The sequence below is a fragment of the Sciurus carolinensis genome, chromosome 3, assembly GCF_902686445.1.
Source record: "Sciurus carolinensis chromosome 3, mSciCar1.2, whole genome shotgun sequence".
In the NCBI taxonomy this organism is placed as follows: domain Eukaryota; kingdom Metazoa; phylum Chordata; class Mammalia; order Rodentia; family Sciuridae; genus Sciurus; species Sciurus carolinensis.
Genome location: NC_062215.1, coordinates 139,948,143 through 139,968,522, shown reverse-complemented (window position 1 = coordinate 139,968,522; position 20,380 = coordinate 139,948,143). Strand labels below are relative to the sequence as shown.

Genomic DNA, 20,380 nt, shown 5'->3' with positions numbered 1-20,380 from the left:
CCAAAACTGGATATCTAATAAACAACAGAAACTTATTTCACACCATTCTGGAGACTGAGAAGTCCCAAATCAAGGCTTCAAGCAGAAGCCAATGAGGACCCATTTTCTTATAGACAGGCTCCTTCTCACTGTACCTCCCAAGGTGGAAGGAGCACAGGATTGCTCTGGGCCTTCATTAAAAGGTACTAGCTAACCACAGTCTATTCATGAAGGCTCACCAAAGACTCTGCCTCCTGACACCACAACCTTGGGGTTGAGGACTTGAACATATGTCCTGAAACACACACTCATACTACAGCAATGCTAATATGATTTCTGAGATGGTATGTCTGATAACTATAGATATTTAATTTATAGAGTATGTATGTGCACATCCATAACTGAATTGGGATGACACGTAACAAAAAATGAACTCTGGGCTACCCTGTAGCATCAACTTCTCTTCCTCCAATACTCAGCTTCTTTTGCAATGATATGTTGAATAAATCATCAATAATATTCATTATTTTGAATGAATGTTAAAATTTTAGCTTTCTATGGCATCCAGGTGTATTGGCCCTGGCCTGATATTATGGCCAAGAGAACCAAAAGATCAGAGTGAGTTTTTTGTATCTTCATAATGAAAAGAAGCAGTTAGTCTCTCTTTCCTCCCCTCCCCTTCTCTCCCTTCTCTTTCTTTTTCTTCTTCTTCTTCTTCTTCTTCTTCTTCCTCCTCCTCCTCCTCCTCCTCCTCCTCCTCCTTCTCCTTCTCCTTCTCCTTCTCCTTCTTCTTCTTCTTTCTCTCTTTCTTTCTCTCTCTCTCACTTAAACCTCATACCTTTCATGAAAAACAGTCACATTTTGTTTGTTCAATATGTATTTTCCTAGACCAGTTAACAAACATTTGATCAAACTTTTGTGAGTGGAAGAAGAAATTTGCCTAAGGGAAATGAAAACAACAACAAAAACAAAAATGAAGGCAAGGTAATTTGGAAAAGAGTGAAACAATCAACAGTTACTTTTTAAATGCAGAATAAGATGAAGAGTTCATCTGAGTAAACTGGGATAATTGTAGGTAAGCCTTTCCATGAACTAGCCAGGCATTACAACCTTCCATTGATGAAAGCCAACACTTTCACCAATGGGCAAGTAGGGGTGGAGTCAGAGTCTACATTCACTGCATGACAATATTACGGTAGATAGATGTAAATTTACTGAAGAACATCCTGAGAATCTTGTGGTTGGTGAATTCATGGTTCCAAAATGTAGCAGAGCATCAAAATCCCTTAGGAAATTTTTAAACAAATAAATTCTTTAATTCTACCCCAAACTTATTGACACAGAATTTCAGATGTGAAATTAACATTTTATTTCTATAAAACTTCTAAAATGATTATGGAAACACTTCTATAAAGTAAATGACTGACCCAAAGAATATCTGACTGCATCTAGAGTTCCACATCACTTTTCAAACTGTTAACTTTCTTGCTGTAAATTATTTTTCTTGAAAAAAACAAAAACATGAGTTACTCATTTTTCAAAGAATTTCCATTCTTCTCATTTCTCATCATTTTAATGATCATTTTTAATTTCCACTTTCCAAGTACAAAGATTTAAAACATGAGATTATACTATCAGTTCAAAGTTATTGATGCTTACTGTTTCATATTTTTACATTTTTTTCTTAGTTTTCTTCAAAAACTAAGGATACACTAAGAAAGTGTATTATATTATTATTTTGCTTTGCAAAGAAGAGATCAGGTTTTGAGTTGTTTAAGTGGTGGGGCCAAGATGAAATATGAAGTGAAAGTAACTAGAGGTGTTAGTTTGACAGTTCCACCAAAGATGCAATTAAAATAGTATTTCTTTCCTGTCGTGGCTGGAATAGTGACATGGCCAGATTGCAGGGAGTGTATTTGCAGTGACCCTCAAGATCTACAGATTAGAGTCAGTGACTAGGGAGATGCTTACTGCAGGTGGTGGGAAACCATCCAAGGAAGCAGAGTGTCATTTCTGGTATCTTGCAAAAGTTCAGATCTATAGTATGAAAGCAGTTCTTGGCTATATGGGCTAAGCTAGTAGCATTAGAAAAGTTCAGCAGTTGACCATAAGGCCCAACTATGGCAACTGGAGTTCAGAAAAAGGAGCCTAGTGATAAAGGTTAAATGAGAAGGACAAGACAGACCTCATTCATGGAGGAATTGTATACTCACCAAGAAAACAAATCAGGGACTGAAACTGGAAAGACTAGTAGGTATCCATTTAGTCAAACAAGTGTAGAAAGCCATGTCTTGGTTACCAGAGGTAGGGAGATGCATCTCCTAAATCTGGGAAATCAGTTACAAAGTCAAAATGAAACCAGCCACAAGCCTCACTAGTTGCTAAATCAGTTAGCTTTTGGCTAGGATATCTTGTATGCCCCCAGCCTAGGGACAAGATTAGTTCCAAAAATTGGAGTAAATATGAACCTCCAGATGGGGGCTAAGTGGCCATAGCTGTGAAGATTAGAGGGCTGCAAGGGCAGGGAGCCAAGAAGGTCATTGTACTTCCCAGTCAGGAATAAAAAGTTGTTAGCATTTAAATAAAATGTATTTAAAATGTCCAATGTAAGCAATAAAGAACGGTGCTGAAGTGGTGAGTGCATTGATTTTCATTTACGTAAACATCTTTGTATGTTAGCATATTATATTTAGTTATGACCATGAAGGGCAGATTGGAAACAGCTGAAGGACATAGGAATAAAGCAATAAATGAAATTAAATAAGCATGGAATGAAAGAGGCTATAAATTAGGATAGGAAGCGATACAAGGGTGATCTGACTGTAGTACTAGTCAATAGAGCTGTCACTAAATCAGGGGAGCTCAAATACACTGTTGATTTTGAATGAAACCATAGCGAGATCCTCTTGCAAACATAAAATACTGCATATGCTATGTGGCCACAGAGAATGCAACTCAGTGTTTTATTTTATCCTTGACATCTACTAAACTATAATTTTATGCATACGAATTTCTTTAATCCTACATAAAGAAGTAATAATAAGATTTAAATAAATGCTAATGATAAATCATGTTATGTCTATAATACAGTTACAAAGGTGAAAAATAATTCTTGATCTTACTTTAATCCTAGAATAAAAAAATTAATATTTTACATTTTGCCACAAGAGCTAAGTCTGATTACTCAAAATTTCTCAAGTACTTCCCAGCTGAAGATAAATATTTGTTAGAAGTAAAAAGCTAGTATACTATCATCTGACCATGCCTTCCCAGTTAGATGAGTTTTTGAATTTAGGAGCAAGGCACACTGGAGATGGAAAAGAAATGAAATGATATCAAAGGGGAGAAGGTAAATTGAAGAAGTAGAAAAAAGTAATTAGAGGTTGGCATTGATAAGCCATAATACTAATGACATAACATTTAATGCTTTTATTTTGAGAAAACAGATGGCTTATAATCTAATATAAGACCTAGTTTATATCCTGTGATTTCATTGCAAGGTTCTCTCTTGCTTTTTTCTTCTTATGGAAAGATCAAGGCTTATACAAATCAGAAAATGGTCAGGTTTCCCTAAGAGGAAAGACAACAGACTATTGCTACAAAAGACTTCAGTTGTAGATATTCACCTAAATGTTGAAAAGAATCAAGTTTCCAAAAGAGAGAGTTAAAATTCAGCAAGAAGTCCCAATATGAAATACCAGAGCATCCTTTATTTAAGATGGACTTCAAAAGCAATTGGAACACTGTGTATGACTGTTTTTGAGGAAGGGGTTATGGGAAGGAGAAAGGAAGAACTTAAAAGATTGTTTCTCCTTCTATCAAGCCTGAAAAGAGTCAACATTAATGCATTTATACATCAAAGTGACTCTCAAATACATCCTGCCAACCAAATTTATAAAGAAATAGAATGTCTTATAAATAAGACAAACATAATAACACTGGTTCATTGCAAAGTAATAAAATCCTATCTGATAGCACTGGGAATACTACATTATGATTTCAACAAATATTCCAGATACTTGGTTCATTTTAGAAACAGCTTTATATTCCTTTAATTATCTTACCTGATAAATTATCTCTGTAAGTCTAAGTAGGTCAGTAGTTAACTCTTTGCACTGGGAACTGTTTCTTAGAAGTAATTAGCTTCGAACTTTCTATTGGTCCTGTCAGTCAGAAGTAGTTCAGAGCCCTGGGGTTGATACTTGATTTAATATATTTTAAAAAGCAAGCTGATAGCTGAGTCTTATCATAGGAATGGCTGGATCTGAAATTGGCTGTGTGCCAAATATTTCCAGGGCATCAGAAGAGATCAAGGCAGGGAGCACAGGTGTAAGAGCAGATGCAGCCAGATGACAAATGATATAAAGGACCAACTTAAATGATTATGTGTATTTGCTTTCTATGCATCTTTCATAGTTCTTTATTCCTGTTTTCACTTTGCTTTTGTAGTATTCTCACATGCCACTCAAGTTCCATTAGCAAAATCATATTGGCTTAAATGCTATTAATTTCTCAGTAGTCATTCATTTTGTCTGTGAAAGCATTAATGTTTTCCAGTAGTGTAGTGCTATTCCACAAGTGTATAACATCCTTGTGATCAACCACAGTGGTAAGAAAGGAGAGAAGCAAGGTAGAGGAAATAAAAAGAGTTCACAAGACCCAGTGAGCATCCATTTTTTTTTCACTTTTCTATGAGTGAAACAGGGTATAGGATCTGGCATTCCTTTTGTGAGTGTCTCTTACATAGACAGTTTAGTTTGAAGTATTTAACATCTTGCTCCTTTGATCTGAGAAGACTCCTTGTCACTCGGAAGAGTGTGTGCTGTTGGCATCATTCCCACCTTTAATGCATTTGGACTGTGGAGACTCATGAATATTTGAAGCGGGGCAATGGCCGTGGATGATCCTTGGCACTAGGTTTCACCATACATATAAGTAAATTAGACATTAGGTCCTGCTGACTTTAGTGCATTTGGGTCATGGGTTTGATAGAGAAAATTAAGACACCTCTGAGGAAAATGCAGAAAATGGTTTCTTTTTAAACTACTACTGGTTGAGAACTGAACAGACTGTGTTGCAAGTGTGATTGTTTTCTACTTAGTGAAAAGATCAGATGGACTGTACATGGTGTAGTCAAAGAGGACGCTGATTAGTCACAAAATGTTAGTGAACCAGGAGTGCTTCAGGTTTCCCCTACAGGATTTCCTTTTTATTGATTTCCATTGCTTTCTGGCCTCAGAATTGTAAATGTGGTAAACCAAAATTGGGACTGCTTCTAACACAAATTTACTCATGGAGATGATGAAAAGGAATACAGCAAAAATCCAGTCTAGAAAATCCAAGGCTTATGGATGTTTATGTGACCTTTTGAAAGACCCATCTCAATTCCAGTGGTTTCCTAGTTAGGTGAGGAAAACATAGTTGAGATGTTCCTCTCTCCAATTGCCTTTTTCCCCACTATGAGGAAAACTGCTGTCATCTCTGAAGCTTGCCATGGTGTTAGCTGCTTGTGAAGAGAGGTGGAGACTGAGGAGTAAATGCATCTCTCTCTACTTCCCTGTTTTCATTTTCCCAGAAAAATTTTCAGAGAATTTGATTTCCTTTTTTTTTCTACCCCCATAATCAGAAGGGAAAATTACTGATACTTTTTAGCAAAGCTGAATTTGACTGTTTTTCTTTCTTTTATTTCTCTCTCCTCCACCTAACTTAATCAATACAAAAATAGCCTGTAGTATCCTGAATTTCATGCAATGAGATAAAAGTTAGAAGTACGATTATAGCTCTATGGGGCTAGTACTTCTAGCAATGTCTCTACAGTGATTTATACAAGGCATCAAAAAACACCCGTGTCAACAAATGCACATCTGTGGCCCAAGCATCTCTGCAGTCACTGCCAGTACTCATATCTGCAAACTGAAGCTGAAAGTTTCAGATGACACTTAAGGAGATAAATTAATAACAATGACACTTCATATACACACTACTCAATTAGCTATAACCAACAACTACCCCACCTTCCAAAAAGAAGAATTGTGCTTTATGAAAAGTAACTTAAAACCTAAAACTGAAATTTGAAAATAAGCTTGTCTTTAAAACCTTGGGTCTTCTGTGGTGCTAGCCTACTTTAAGAAGAATTGGATTTTCACACAAATTCTAGAAAATCTTTCAACTTTACTGTTTCCATGAACTCAATTGTGCTAGCTATCAGAGAGTGATTAATGAAACTTAATTAGGGTGTGACGGCTACAAACCTAGATCTAATATAGAGTATAAGGACTTTAGGAATAAAGAATTTTGAACTTTAACAAGTATTTTATATATTTTACAATATTTATTTAGACTATGCAGTATTGATCATGCAATTTCCATTTTATATTGAAATAATGAAATAATACTTGTCCAAACAAAGGACTCTGAACTCTATGGACGTTTCAGTGCATATTGTGCTTCTACCACTAATTTAACTGTTTTCAATATTGTTTCTCTTTTTACCTACTTAAAAAAAAATCTTGTTATAGGTTACTCTCTACTAATGGAATATTGTCTATCTTTCTGTACTCACTCAACAAACTCAAACTTGATTTTTTCCTGAAGTTTTTGGGTCTCAGTTTCTCACAAATTCTGAGTCAGTAACTCCTATTCCTACAGTCAGGGATGACATGCTGTATGTTCCAGTGTCCCAGTATAACATGGGTCTTAGAGATAAAATGTGAATCTCAATGTAGTTGTTAAAATATGACAGAACTTTCAGAAACATGTTTGTGTGTATCAGACACGATCTCAAATGTTTAAATGTATGAAACCATTTAATCATCACACCAAACTTATGAACTTAAATACACTGGTAAACCCCATTTTATAAAGAAAACTTAGGCACTACACAGAGAGGTTAATCAAACATCCCACAGCCCAGCAGTAGATAGAAGAGTACAATTTGAGCAACAGTATATAGTAGAGCTATGATTTGAACCAGTCAAGCTGGCTTCAGAAACCATACACTGAACTACTGCTCACAGTCTTCTCAGACACTTAGTTGAATAAATAGTGTGCGTGTAGGGGTCTACATCATGCGTACACACAAATATGCATATGCATGTGTGTGTGTGTGTGTGTAGAACATGTCCAATATATGTTACATGTTTAGAATTACATTTTTAATGAAATATAAAACAAAGACTTTAAGTGCCAGTGTGTTATAAAATTTATCATTAACAGGCCGACATTATTCATGATGCCCTTGAAGCTATTTCTCATTAGGTATACACTTCTTCTTTTTTTTTTTTTTTTTTTGGCAGGATGTTCAAGAATGTTTGATTTTAATTTGTTTTTGTAAAAGTATTGGATTATTCTCCAATAAAATATCTTCATTATGACTATATGTCCAGTTATTGATTTGAGGATGCTGTCCTAATGTTTGCCATTTAAAAAAAAATTACTGAGACCTGTATTTTAAGTCTGAGTTAGACAGATTTCTTGGTTAATTCCAACGGAATAAACAGTATGTGTACTGAAAACATTTCCATTATCCGTATCCACAGTGTTCATAATAAATAGCTTTCTGAAGAATAAGCTTTGTTTACTGAGAAACTGTCCTCCCAAAGGTGTTTTAAATTGGGTAAAAACTATTGCTGGTCTTTAGTGGTTTACTTCCAAATGGTAATATATCCTATGTGTTGGCTCATCTAAACAATAAATCAGCAAAGTGTCCTCTGCAGCCTACATCAGTCTGTTCCTGACATTTCTTCTTACAAACAGGATGTATAATATCTAATAAGTGATTGAACAAATTGTAAAATTCTGGGCTGGGAGATAGCTCAGTCGGTGGAGTGCTTGCCTTGCAAGCACGAGGCCCTGCGTTCGATCCCTAGCACCAAAAAAAAAAAAAAAAAAAAAAAAAAATTGTAAAATTCATACGCAATGACCAATTGAAAAATCAATACTAATGAAGGTCTAAATGTTTATTTTCATTTTTAAAAAGAAAGAAAATAAATAATGACAAAAAATTATTTTTCTAACCCCCCATTGCAAAATAACATTAATCAGGAGTGGGTTCATTCATCCCTTTGTCACTAAACTATGAATGAAACATAAGAAATCAGAACACTGCACTTGGGACAGATGATCTTCTAAGAATTGTTTATTGGTCTATTTTTTTTTTATTCATTGCTTTCTTTTGGAAACCTTTGACATAGCACATAGTACATAGCTCTCTTCTCTAAGTTCATCATAAGATGAGTTTTCTACAGTCAAAATTGTTTTATCTGGGGCAATAAAAGTAATATTAGGTCCCAACTAGCCATAGGGTTTATAATCAACAGATATTAAGAGATGTATATCTGGGAGAAGTACACAAGAATTGAGACAAAGGCAAAAATAAAAATGAAATTAGTATTACCTTCACAGTAGCACAAATTATTGATGTATTTCTGTAATAAACATAGATATCTGCATAAATTTGGAATTTTGGCCTTTCAAATATACACATAAAATTATCAGTTATAACAAAAAAATAAATTAATATATTTAATAGCAGTATGCAGTTGAATTCTAATCAAATATGATTGTCCTTCTCTCAAAAATATGTTGATATAGGGAACAAGAAAATACAACAGAACTATTTGTATTACTTCACTCGACACTGGATACTCAAACTTGTGGGAAGGAATAAAAAAAGAAAAAGAAGCCCTACATTTATCAATGTATCAGTGTATTAGTCAAGCTTCTTCAGAGAAACATAATAGATAGATAAAGAGATTTATTATAAAGAAGTTTTCTCATGCAGTTAGGAAGGCTGACATATCCTAGGATCTGCAGTTGATAAGCTGGAAACCATGGCAAACTAATGGTGTAGTTCCAGTCTGAATCAGAACATGAGGAAATGTTCATCATCATGATGATCCTTGTTTCTATGGTCACGTGGTCATAGTTGGTATTTACAGCTACCTTATTTCATTATAATTCCTTTACCTGCAGCATACACCTTGCTGGTGATGGCTCCTTACCTGATGAGGTGAGGCAGACCTTCATCCCTGAAGGATCTCCATCATGTGTCCTTCTGTCTAGATTGGTTGTTATAGTATTTCATTGACTATAAACTCAGAACATGGTAATACTAAGAGACTCCCTGGGGAATCTTCTGTATTTCTCCCTTATGGAGTAGTCCAATTTCTCCTTGATAACCAAGATCAATCACCCAAGTCAGCACAGTAATTCTCTTCTTCACCTGATGATTCAGAGTCATGAATAGACCGAGGCCAAGCAGTAGTCATAACTTCCTACTAAATGAGCCCTGGATGTGTCTTAGTGCAAACATTCTTTACTTTGGAAGTAAGACCTCTGGGCTAGCAGAGAATAAAATCACAAATAGAGTAAGCAAAAAAAATTTTTAATGAGTCACTAGAGGTAGAAGTGGGTTTGCCACTTCCATTTTCACTCTTGAATCCTGGCTATGGGACAGTCAGCTCCAGATGCTGAATCAGAACAGGTACAGCCTTCTGGGGGAACCTTGTCCTAACCCTGCAAATTATTGCCACCAAGCTGGCACTGTAACTGAGTCTTCAGAAGGCCCTTCCACACTTCTGTCAAGATAGCTGCTCTAGGGTAGTGGGGAACATGGTAGGACTAGTAAATTCCATGAATCCCATGAATATTGTACCCAATGCTATGAAGTGAATTCCTTGGTTAGAAGAAATCTTGTATGGCACACAATAATTATAGATAAGAGCATCCATGGATGGTAGTACTGGGAGAAATACCACATATAAGAAAACATGTAGATATTCAGAATATCTATTCTAATAAGGACAAATGCTGTTTCTTTCATGATGGAACCAGTCCAGTATAATCAACCTGCCACCAGATAGCTAGCTGATCACCCCCAGGGAATGATACCATATTGGGGTCTCATTGTTGGTTTCTGGTGCTGGGTGATTAGGAATTCAGCAATGGATGTAACCAGAGTGATCTTGGTGGGTAGGAGTTTATGGTACTCTTGTCAGGCATAACATTCCTTCCTGCCATCCTGGTCTCTTTGTTTATGAGCCCATCAAGCAATGACAGCTCTGGAGATAGAGGCTGACTGATGTCTACAGAGCAGGTTATTCTAGCCATTAAAATTATCCTTTACCCTTTTGTGGGCATTCACATGGAGCACAAATAACTTCATCTTTTTGACTATTGAGAGAAAACCATCCATACTCCATATTTCCTTGTCACTAATTTTCTAACCATGTTCCATCTGCGTTCTTGATCACCCTGCCAAATATTTGGTCCTAGACCGTGAATCAGTGTATAACTACACATCCTGCTATCTCTTTTTCCAAGCAAAGTGAACAGTCAGGTGCACTGCTCAAAGTTCTACCCACTGACAGAATTTCTCTGTACCACTCTCCTTTAGGAATGTCCTAGAAAGGGGCTCTGATGCAGAATCTGTCCCTTTTAGGTCATAGCTGTACAGTATACAGAATTATCTGTGTACTAGGGCCATGCCTTCTTGCTCTCTGTCAACTTGTCATAGGGGAACACCCCAGGAGTCCATAGGAGTTCATAGGCTAAGATAGAGAAGGTAGTAAAACAGGAGTGGGTATCATGGCATTTAGGCACCTATTCTTTGTGTAATTTATGAGTATTTTCAAGGCCTAATTTCATATAAGTACTTCCATATGATAATGGAGTACTATTGTGCACATCCAACTGCATGGCTTGGTAGGAAAGATACTACTCAATTCATGATGTGATGTTTAGATTGCATTGTGATATAGTGGCCCATGGTTAAGTATTCAGTCTCTACTAAGCAGGTCAACAGCTATTTCTTGAAAGAATAGTTATCTGCAGAGGGTGCAAAGCTTTACTTCAAAATCCTCAGGGATTGCACTATGATTCATTTACAGTAGCCTGCCAAAGGCTCTATACAGTATCCTTATGTGCCACTAACACTTTAAATACCAGTGGATCTGCTAGGTCATATGGCTTAAGCAGTAGAACAGCTTGCATGGCAGCCTGGACCTGTTGTGGATCCCATTCTTATTTTGGGCCCTATTCAAAACTAGCAGATTTTCAGGTCACTCAGTAAATGGACTAGAGTAACAGGTTCAAATGAGGAATATGTTGCCTTCAAACTCCAAAGAAGCCAATTAGGCATTGTGCCTCCTTTTTGATTGTAGGAGGGGTGAATGCAACAACTTATACTTCACCTTAGAATAGATAGCTCAACATCCCCCACAACAATAGACCCCTAGAAATACCACTGAATTTTTGTTAGATTTGTTTTTTCGCTCCTTGACAAGCAAATATCTTACCTATAAAGTAGTTGCAAATCCTTGCTCACTAGGACCAATCAGCATAATGCCATCAGTACAATGGACCAAAGCAATATCTTTTTTGAAAGAAAAGGGTATTCAAGATTCAGCAAGCTAAATTATAATATAATGCTAGAGAGTTGGTATATCCCTGGAACAGGACAGTGAAAGTATATTGCTAGCCTTGTTAGATGAAAGCAGAGTTTCTGGTGGTCCTTATTGACCAGTAAGGAGAAAAGGGTATTTGTATGATTAATAGCTACTTACCAGGTAATAGGGGATGTGTCACTTTGAAGCCACATCTAGCACAGCAACAACAATTGGAGTCATCACCTGGTTGGGCTTATGATAATCCACTGTCATTCTCCAAGACTTGTTTTTTGCACAGGCAAATAGACAAACTGAATGGTGATGTGATTGGAATCACCAATTCTGAATCTTTCAAGCCCTTGATGGTGGCTCTAACCTTTGTATCTCCTTCAGGAATGCAGTATTATTTTTGGTTTAATATTTTCCTAGGTAAAGGTAATTCTATCAGCAACCTCTTGTCCTTTTACACCATGTTAATCCTCACTCCAAAGGTCAGGGAACAAATGTGGGGATTCTTCTGTCAGTAGGCAAGTATGTCCATTCCAATTATGCCTTCCAGAGCTGGGGAAATAACCATAGAATGGATTCAATGACCCACTATGCCCATGCAAAATGGGTCTGAACTAAAGATCTGTTGATTTGACCTCTATGAACATCTGTTCTGTCTAGTGAACCACAGTGTTGTTCTGAGTCTGAAGGAATTAGGGTCAGTTTTCTATGCCTCATTCCCAATGCAAAGTTATTCTGGTAAACAGCTGTCAGTCCCCTTGGAGAGGACAAGGAGAAATAGTATAAATTTTTAGAACTGGGTGGGAGTATTTCTTCAAGGAGAGCTGAACTTTCTTTCATTCAAAGAGTTCTGGGTCAGTAAACTAAGTTCAAGTCTGAGAATTGATTGAGGGGCTCTATACCTCTCAGCTTTTGATTCAAGTTAGACTTTCATTTACTTAACCTAGAACTTTTCTGTTTATAAAGATCAAATAAGAATTTAGTAGGCTTTGTACATATTTCACTTTAGGAATTCATTGATCAACTAGCCAACCCAATAGGTCTACATGGGTCAGACTATTCTGATTGCTTCTTTGGTTCTAGTGTCCGTTATGGTCACCATACCCATATTGTTTTTGTTGGTTGAGTTCTGCCTTTTGGCCTCTACCATAATGGAATTCAATTACTCATGTTACATTTAGGTTTATCGATTCAGTTGCTGTGGTTTCCACTTAAGTTCTGGTCTACAGAGAAGAGAGATAATAGAGCTCTTTGAAAAGGCTAGAGTTCTTCTCACAAGTTTATCACAGAATTGGTGAAATTTATGTCTTCTATATCTTCTTACTATGGTTGAGTAGGTTTTAAATGACAAATCCATTCTAACATTCCCATATTCCTAAGTATTTGAATCCCGTCCTTTACATTGAACCAAGGCAGATATGACCTTTCTGATTTAATCAATGTGGGTCACCTATTGTTACATGTTTAAAGCAATCAAATCATTAGAACCCTTTCTAACTCTGCAACCCACGTTAAATGTAGAGTATCTATGTAGTGAGCCCTATCAATAAATTCATCTTGATCCAATTTCATGTATTTCCACCATTGCCCCACATATTTATTATTCACTTCCACTTCCACTCCTTGGATTTATGTCTATATAAGTTAGAAACTCAAATAGTTTGGGAACTATAGCCCACTTCCTCATGGGTCACATTTTGTACCTTACTTTAAGGTGCTGTTGAGACTTGAGTTCTCTTACAGGTCTAGAAGCAAAAAGAAATTATGGAAGTAGATCCTGAGGAGACTCAGTAATACCTTACATAGCAACTGCCTCAGAGGAGGCCATTACAGTTTCCTTAGGAAATGCAAGGTTAATCTCTTCAGATGGAAATAGAGAGACTGCTTCCACTAACGAAGATAACTCATGAGAATTTACTGGCTCAGTTTTCCAAGTTTCATCAGGTTCTTCCCACATATTACCATTCAAATTTCCAGGATGCATTTCTTTCCAAGCAATGCCCATATGCTAACAGTACATACCTTGGGAGGCTGAGAGTTCAACTTGTATTGCAGTTCACTCAGTCATAGGACGAAATTTGGGTTTGATGTTCATCAATCATAGGATGAAATCTGGGTTTGATATTCAGCAGTGTCAGCCCTGTGTCTTTAGGAGATAAGGGTCTCCATTAAAGCCCATGCAATTTTTCAGCTATCTATGAGGCATTTCAACTATGAATTTGAATTCTGGACTCATTCTTTTCTTTCCCCTTTTGTTCAGCAAAACTAGTAGCAACCAGATAAACTTATTATATTAACTTATTTGTTAAAAATATTTGAAAGCATCAGACCATCACCCAGATCCTTGCTTTATATAAGTGGTAGATTAAGAGTAACCAATCGTTATATGTCACATATCTCTATTGCCAGATTACACCATAAACAATCAGTGGTTGCTTTACTACTGATTATGGGGAAACCATTCCAGAAAACCCAGACCTAATTGAGAAAAATCATCCTAAACATTCTGTTCCCCTAGAACTATTCTTGGTACCAAAGCCTATATTGAGGTTCTGCAGAGGAACAGTATGAATAGGAAATGTATTGGGGTGTGATTAGGAGATACAGATAGATGGGGAGAAGGAGAGATTATAAGAGATTATAAAGAATCAACTCACATGGTATAGAGACTGACAAGTTCCAAGGTGTACAGTCAGGAAGCTGACAACCCAGGAGAGTGGATGTTGTACTTCTAGGTTGCATATTGGTAGGCTCTAGTCCCAGATAAAGATAATATTTCAGTCCAACTCTGAAGGTAGGAAAGAGGTAATGTCCCAGCTTAAGACCATTAGACAGGATGAGTTGTGTCTTACTAGGCCTTTATGTTCTATTCAGGTTTTCCACTGAGTGGATGAGGCTCACCCATATTAAGGAGAACACTATGCTTTACTCAGGTCTTCCAAATCAAATGCTAATCTCATCCAGAATAATCCTTGTAGACATACCCATAATCATGTGGGTATTTTTGGGTACTCACAGGCCAGTCAGATTGATACATAAAATTAGCTCTCATAATCAGTCTATGACATTTTGTATAACATTATATATTTAGGGGACATAGAATTCTTTGTTTTAGAGATGAGTTTAAAGTTCTTATAATAAATATCTTTTTATGCTTCTGTTGGAGAAAGAATTTCCCTCTTAAAGTGTTCATGTCCTAAAGGTGCTATCAGAAGAAAACTTTGAAGTATTTTTAAAACCTTATACTTTTCAAGTTACTTTTTCCTCTTTTGTGAATTCTGACATCATTGTGAGGTAGGTAGGGTAGGTAACTCTCGTTTGACAGACAAATACACAAAAACTCTGAATGGCTAAGGATGATCAATATGCAGTAAAAGAAAGGATTTTAATGATTTAGGTTATTGCCTCAATAAAACTACTAAAAAGAGATTTTAAAGGAATAGAAAAAAGCTAATACCACACAGTTGAAAGACCACTGGATCAGGAATTCAGAAAATTGAGATCCTTCCTTGGGTAAAGTCACATCATTTCTCTTGGTCTCCATTTTTTTTATATATGTTGATGTAGATGATGATGATAGATAGATTAATTCAGTATCTACCCAAAGTATACATTTCATCATTTTTTAGTATATGCAATGATCAACAAAATCTCTTTTCATCACTAAAAGAAGAAAACTGTACCCATTAGCAGGCCCTCCCCATTTCTCTCAATTTCCTTCCTTCAGCATTATAGATAATCACTGATCTAATAGTCTTTTATGGATATTTTATATAAGAAGAATCTTTCAGTGTACATTCCTTTGTAACTGACTCCTTTCACTTAGGATAATGTCATTCATACTACAGCATATATCTTTACTTTATTCTTTTGATTGATAAAATATTTTAATGTATATATACATCATATTTGGGTTATCCATTCATCAGTTGATTAACATTTGCTTGTTTCCAATTTTTGGCTATGATGAATACTGCTGTTATGAACACTTGTGTACAGATTTTTGTGAAGACATATGTTTTTAGTTTTCTTGGATGTATACCTAGAAGTTCTGGTATACTCTGTTTAAATTTTTTAAGGAGCTACCAGACTTGTTTTCTAAAGGGACTGCATCACTTATATTCCCATCAGCAGTACATGAAGGTCCATATTTCTCTGCTTCACTGCCAATACTTACTATTACCTGTTTTTTTTTTAATTATTACAATCTTACTGGATATGAGGTGATATCTGATTGTGATTTTGATTTGTATTTCCCAAGTGGCTAATGCTATTTGGTCTCCTTCTATATGTATATTGGACATATATGTATCTTTTTTGGGGTAACATCAATTCAGATCCTGTGTGCATTCCTAAATTAAGTTCTCTCTTTATTAAGGTAAATCGGTTTATAAATATATTCTAGATAGAAGTCCCTTATTAGATATATGACTTGCAAATAGTTTCTCCATTTTGTGGAATTATCTTTTCATTCATTTGACAATAGTTTTTAATTTTGGTGAGTTCTAATTCAGTTATTTTTTCTTTATGTCACTTCTGTCTCTTGTTATATCTAAGAAAGCTTTGCTTAACCAGAGGCTACACAGATTTACTGTTGCACTTTTTCCTTAGGGGCTTATAGTTTTGGTTTTATATTGAGATCTGTGATCTATTTTGACTTAATATTTGTTTTTAGAGTAATGAAGAACTCCAAATTCATTTTTTACATGTGGATACCTAGTTGTTCTAGCACCATTTATGAAAAAGATTTTTCTTTCCTCATTGAATTTTCTTGGCCCCTTTGTTGAAGTCAGTTAACCCTGTTAGCAAGGATTTATTTCTCTTGTCTGATTCTATTCCAGTGATCTATATGTCCATCCTCATGTCAAAACTGAACTCCATTTTCTTGTAGGTAAAACAAGAGAAATGAGAGTGTTGGGCTGTAGATTTTCATCCAGGGTTCCTTTGAACTCTCACATTACTACAATAGGAGCAGACTACTGTGAGCTAAAAGCACTGCTACACAGCATCCCGGTGGTCCCTGTAGCATTCTTCCTCTTGCCTTTTTGACCTGATATTTCCACCAAGTTACTTTAAGTTAGAAAAGATGATCTATTGTGTCCCAAAAACAGTACTTCCCGCTTTGTATTTTAACCATATCAACTAGTCATCTCTTTAGAAATCACAGAAAATTGAAAGCTCTTCAAAGGATTTGAAGCAGCTGTGGCTAAAGGTAAACAGAAAATGAAACTCTTTAAATAAAAAGAAAATTAAAGTGTTGAATAACAAAACAATGTCTAGAAGAAGAAGGTGAAAGATAGGACAGAAAGAAAAATCAAGACTAAGAGAAGCTGTCATGATTAATCAAAAAATCATCTCTGAATGTCCTGCATTTAAGGCAACAAAGAAAAAAATAACTTGTAGTGTATTAGAAAAGCAATTTTACATCATTACCCTATGTACTTGCATGATTACATGAATGGTATGAATCTACATTGTGCAAACCATCGAAACAAAATGATGTACCCCATTTGTTTACAATGAATAAAAATGCAGTTTGTAAAAATAAAAAAAATATATAATTAAAAAAGAAAAAGACGATTTTAAACCAGAGTCTGAAGACCAAAGGAAGAATGGATGGAAGAAACTGAAATTAAGGTCAGTGAGGCAATTAAATCAAAATTCCAATGCAGTCTTTGCTTGCTTAGGGGTGTATGAGACACAGGGAGGTAGGAGTCAGTAAACCTCTTCCATGAGGGCTTCATGAACTAGGATTCACTTTTGCCACCTCTTGCAAGCCACTCCCAGCAGAGTTGGGAGCTTTCAGCAGCACCTGGTGAATAGAACAGACAAAGGGAAGATAAATTGCTGGGGGGAAAGAGGAAGCCAAGTTAATCTTATGTTACTTACATCCTTATGAAAACTCCTTTTGCTTTTAAGAAGTGCTATTTATGAATTCTCCAGGGGGTTAAAAAGCAGAAGAGATGGGTTTTTTTGATATGATGTCAATAGAAAACTCTTTTAGCTTCTGAAATAAATGATGCTTTTGTTTTGGCTTTCTGTTTTTCAAATAAAATAAATACAAAATGACATTTGACAAATTAAACAAGACTTCTAATTAAATAAACAGAAATATAAATAGCTTAAGTCCTTATGTAAAAATATTTTTAAAGTAATAGAATAAAAACCAACATTTAAGTGGTGGAAAAATAAATGATATATAATTAAAAAAAAAAGACAAGTAGTTCATCAAAAGAGATATTTTTTACCATTTCTGAACTCTACAACAATATACATTCTGTGCATTTAGTAAAATTTTGAATGGTATCAAAGATACCATCCTTGATTACTATAAAATTATTCATATTGGAACTTACTATAATGTTTTAATGATGAAGTTCTAAAGTTGTAAATTGTAACTCTGTAGAAGTGACTCTCTAAGACCTGAGTACTGATATACAGAGATGCCATTATTATGCTTAATTGACTTAGTACAAGATTAAAAAAGGAGAAATGAATGACTAGGGTATCCTTTGGTCACCTCTTTATTTTCAATTATCTCAGCCAGAGATTAGGCAGAACACCTGACATTTCTAATATGAGTCTTTAGAATTGTATTCCTAATTAGAGTAAGGTATATTCCATGCTTTGTATGATTATATCAAAATGGATTCTACTGTCACGTATAACTAAAAATAACCAATAAAAAAATAAAGGTAAAAGTTACTTTTAAAAAGAAAAAAAGAACTATATTTGCCATGTGGAAAGAGCACACTAAGTAGTTGTTGGGGGATAAATAATTTGTCCATGTAGCAGACTGGGGGAGATGGTATTTGTATAGTGTTTCCTGAACTATTCTCTGTTTTACTCCAAACTATTAATGAATGACTTAGAAATTATATGATTTGGTTTGTGTCATAAAGTGTCATTTTCTTATACAGTTTCTTTATCAACATTTTATTTTGCTATTAGCTAATAATAAAAGATGTGGTTGTTATGTAAGTTGTACAAAATGAGAAAACTTTGATCAAATTTTTATGATATTCGGAGGAGTTTTATAGGCATTGAGAAAAGAGAGACATTTATTGGGAGAAATAAAGAAATATATTAATTATCCCATAAGAAGTCATGTTTACCATCTTATTTAACATTTGCACAAAAGAGTGATGACTTAGATATTATTTTACTGCATTTGTGTAAAGTCTGAAACTAAAGTTGAGAGGAAAATAATAGGCTAGTATATAATCCTAGGTTGGACAGATCTTGTGTTCCACCTCAACTTTTCCCGTCCCAGAGTGATCATCCTGTTCATTGCATAAAGCTAAAGGGTAGATGTCAAGATGAAATGGAGACAGTGAAATTTTCTTGTAGGAGAAAGTTTATGGCTAAGAATGTGTATAGTACCTAAAGAGTTAGAAAAATACACATAACCACATGATGAGAGTTTTCAAGTTTATTAAGGTAAATAAAACTAAATGCTTTAACATACAAGTGCAGATTTTCAGAAGTATAATACACACACACAACGCGCACACACACAGACACACACACACACACACACACACACACACTTATTTGTTGCTTTTATCATAATTCAAGGCAGATGTACCTAGTCAACCATCCTTAACATAAGGTCTTTCAGGATTCTTAGCATTTTCCATAGCATGAGTTTGTCTTTTTTTAAATTGTTGGTGTTCTATTCCTTGATTTCATAGAAAGCAAAGAGAAGACAAGATCCTACATGGGAGTTTTTATCAGCTAGTCTTAGCAGTGACATTAGTGATTCCACCCACATTTCACTGGCCATTACATTCACTATACAATAAAAGTATCATTAAAGAGAAAGAACCCAGTAATGAGATTTGGTAATCTTCTCTGAAAGAGACTGGATTTAATGAAGTTCTATGGTATTGGGAGATATGTATTTATACATATGGTGGGTCATGTTCTGTCTGAGTCCCAGAAATACAGGGTAAAACACACAATTCTCACCTTTAAAGAGCTTATATCCTGAGAAAGGAGGAGATAAGGTACAGGCAATAAGGAAATGAACAAGCAAACAAGATGCTTTCAGATAATGAGTGTTTTTAAAAGAAGAAAAACTTCTGAAAAACTGGGCCCTGGGAAAGGAGAATGCTATATAAGATTGGGTATTTAGGGAATGCCTCTCTGAGGATAGCAGGTCAGTCATGCAAAGATCTGTAGAAACAACATTATGAACAAAGAGGACCTCTGTTCCAAAGGCACAAGAGTAGGCGTGAGCTTGATGTGCAGAAGGAGCTGATAGAAGTTCAGTGTGTCTGCAACCCCAAAATCAGAAAGGAGACTGTAGGATGAAGTTAAAAAGGGGTCTGATCATGAAGGCGCTAGCAGGCCTTAATGAGTTGGTTTGATTTTAAGTATCCTGAGAGACTTCCAGACATTTTATTCTGGAAATGGTATGATTTATCCCCACTCTCACTTCCTGCTGATGCATTTCCAAACTGCTCCAGAACATTACCGCCAATCCCCTTCTCTCATGCCCCAGAACATTTTCCCTTGCTTTAACCATATCAATATTTAGTTACCTTGAAGTGTGGATATGTGATCTCCTTCCCTGGCAGGTAACCTCCTGAAGAGCAGAGGACTTCTATTTAATTTGTGGCTTTCTCAGTAACAAGTACAGTTCCAAGAAAGCACTTAGGTCCTGAGTAAATGCATGAATAAATGAATGATGAATAAATAAAAGAAAGACTGGAAATGGTCAGAGAAGGCAGAGCAATGCACCCTTGTATTTAGAACCTGCAACATGCTTTCCCTTTCACTGTGTCATTTGATTCCCACTAGCACATTGACTTCATGGGGAAGAGTTTGGTATTTGCACAGTTATGACAAGCAGGAGATTAGAGAGTGAGGCAAAGAGAAGTGAAGACTGCAGCTGAGCACTGGGAACAATAATGGAACATCTGTAAAAATAGAGGATCAGGAGGTAGAGTCAATTTGGAGTAGAGGAGGAATTTGGTAAGAGAATATGTTCTGAGTCAACT

General features: G+C 35.7%; 1 protein-coding gene across 2 annotated transcripts in view; it reads left to right on the top strand.

The window, feature by feature from the left end:
* Tmeff2 (transmembrane protein with EGF like and two follistatin like domains 2) overlaps positions 1–20,380 on the top strand; it is a 242,901-nt gene that overhangs the window by 130,867 nt on the left and 91,654 nt on the right. The gene's annotated exons all lie outside the window — the stretch shown is intronic.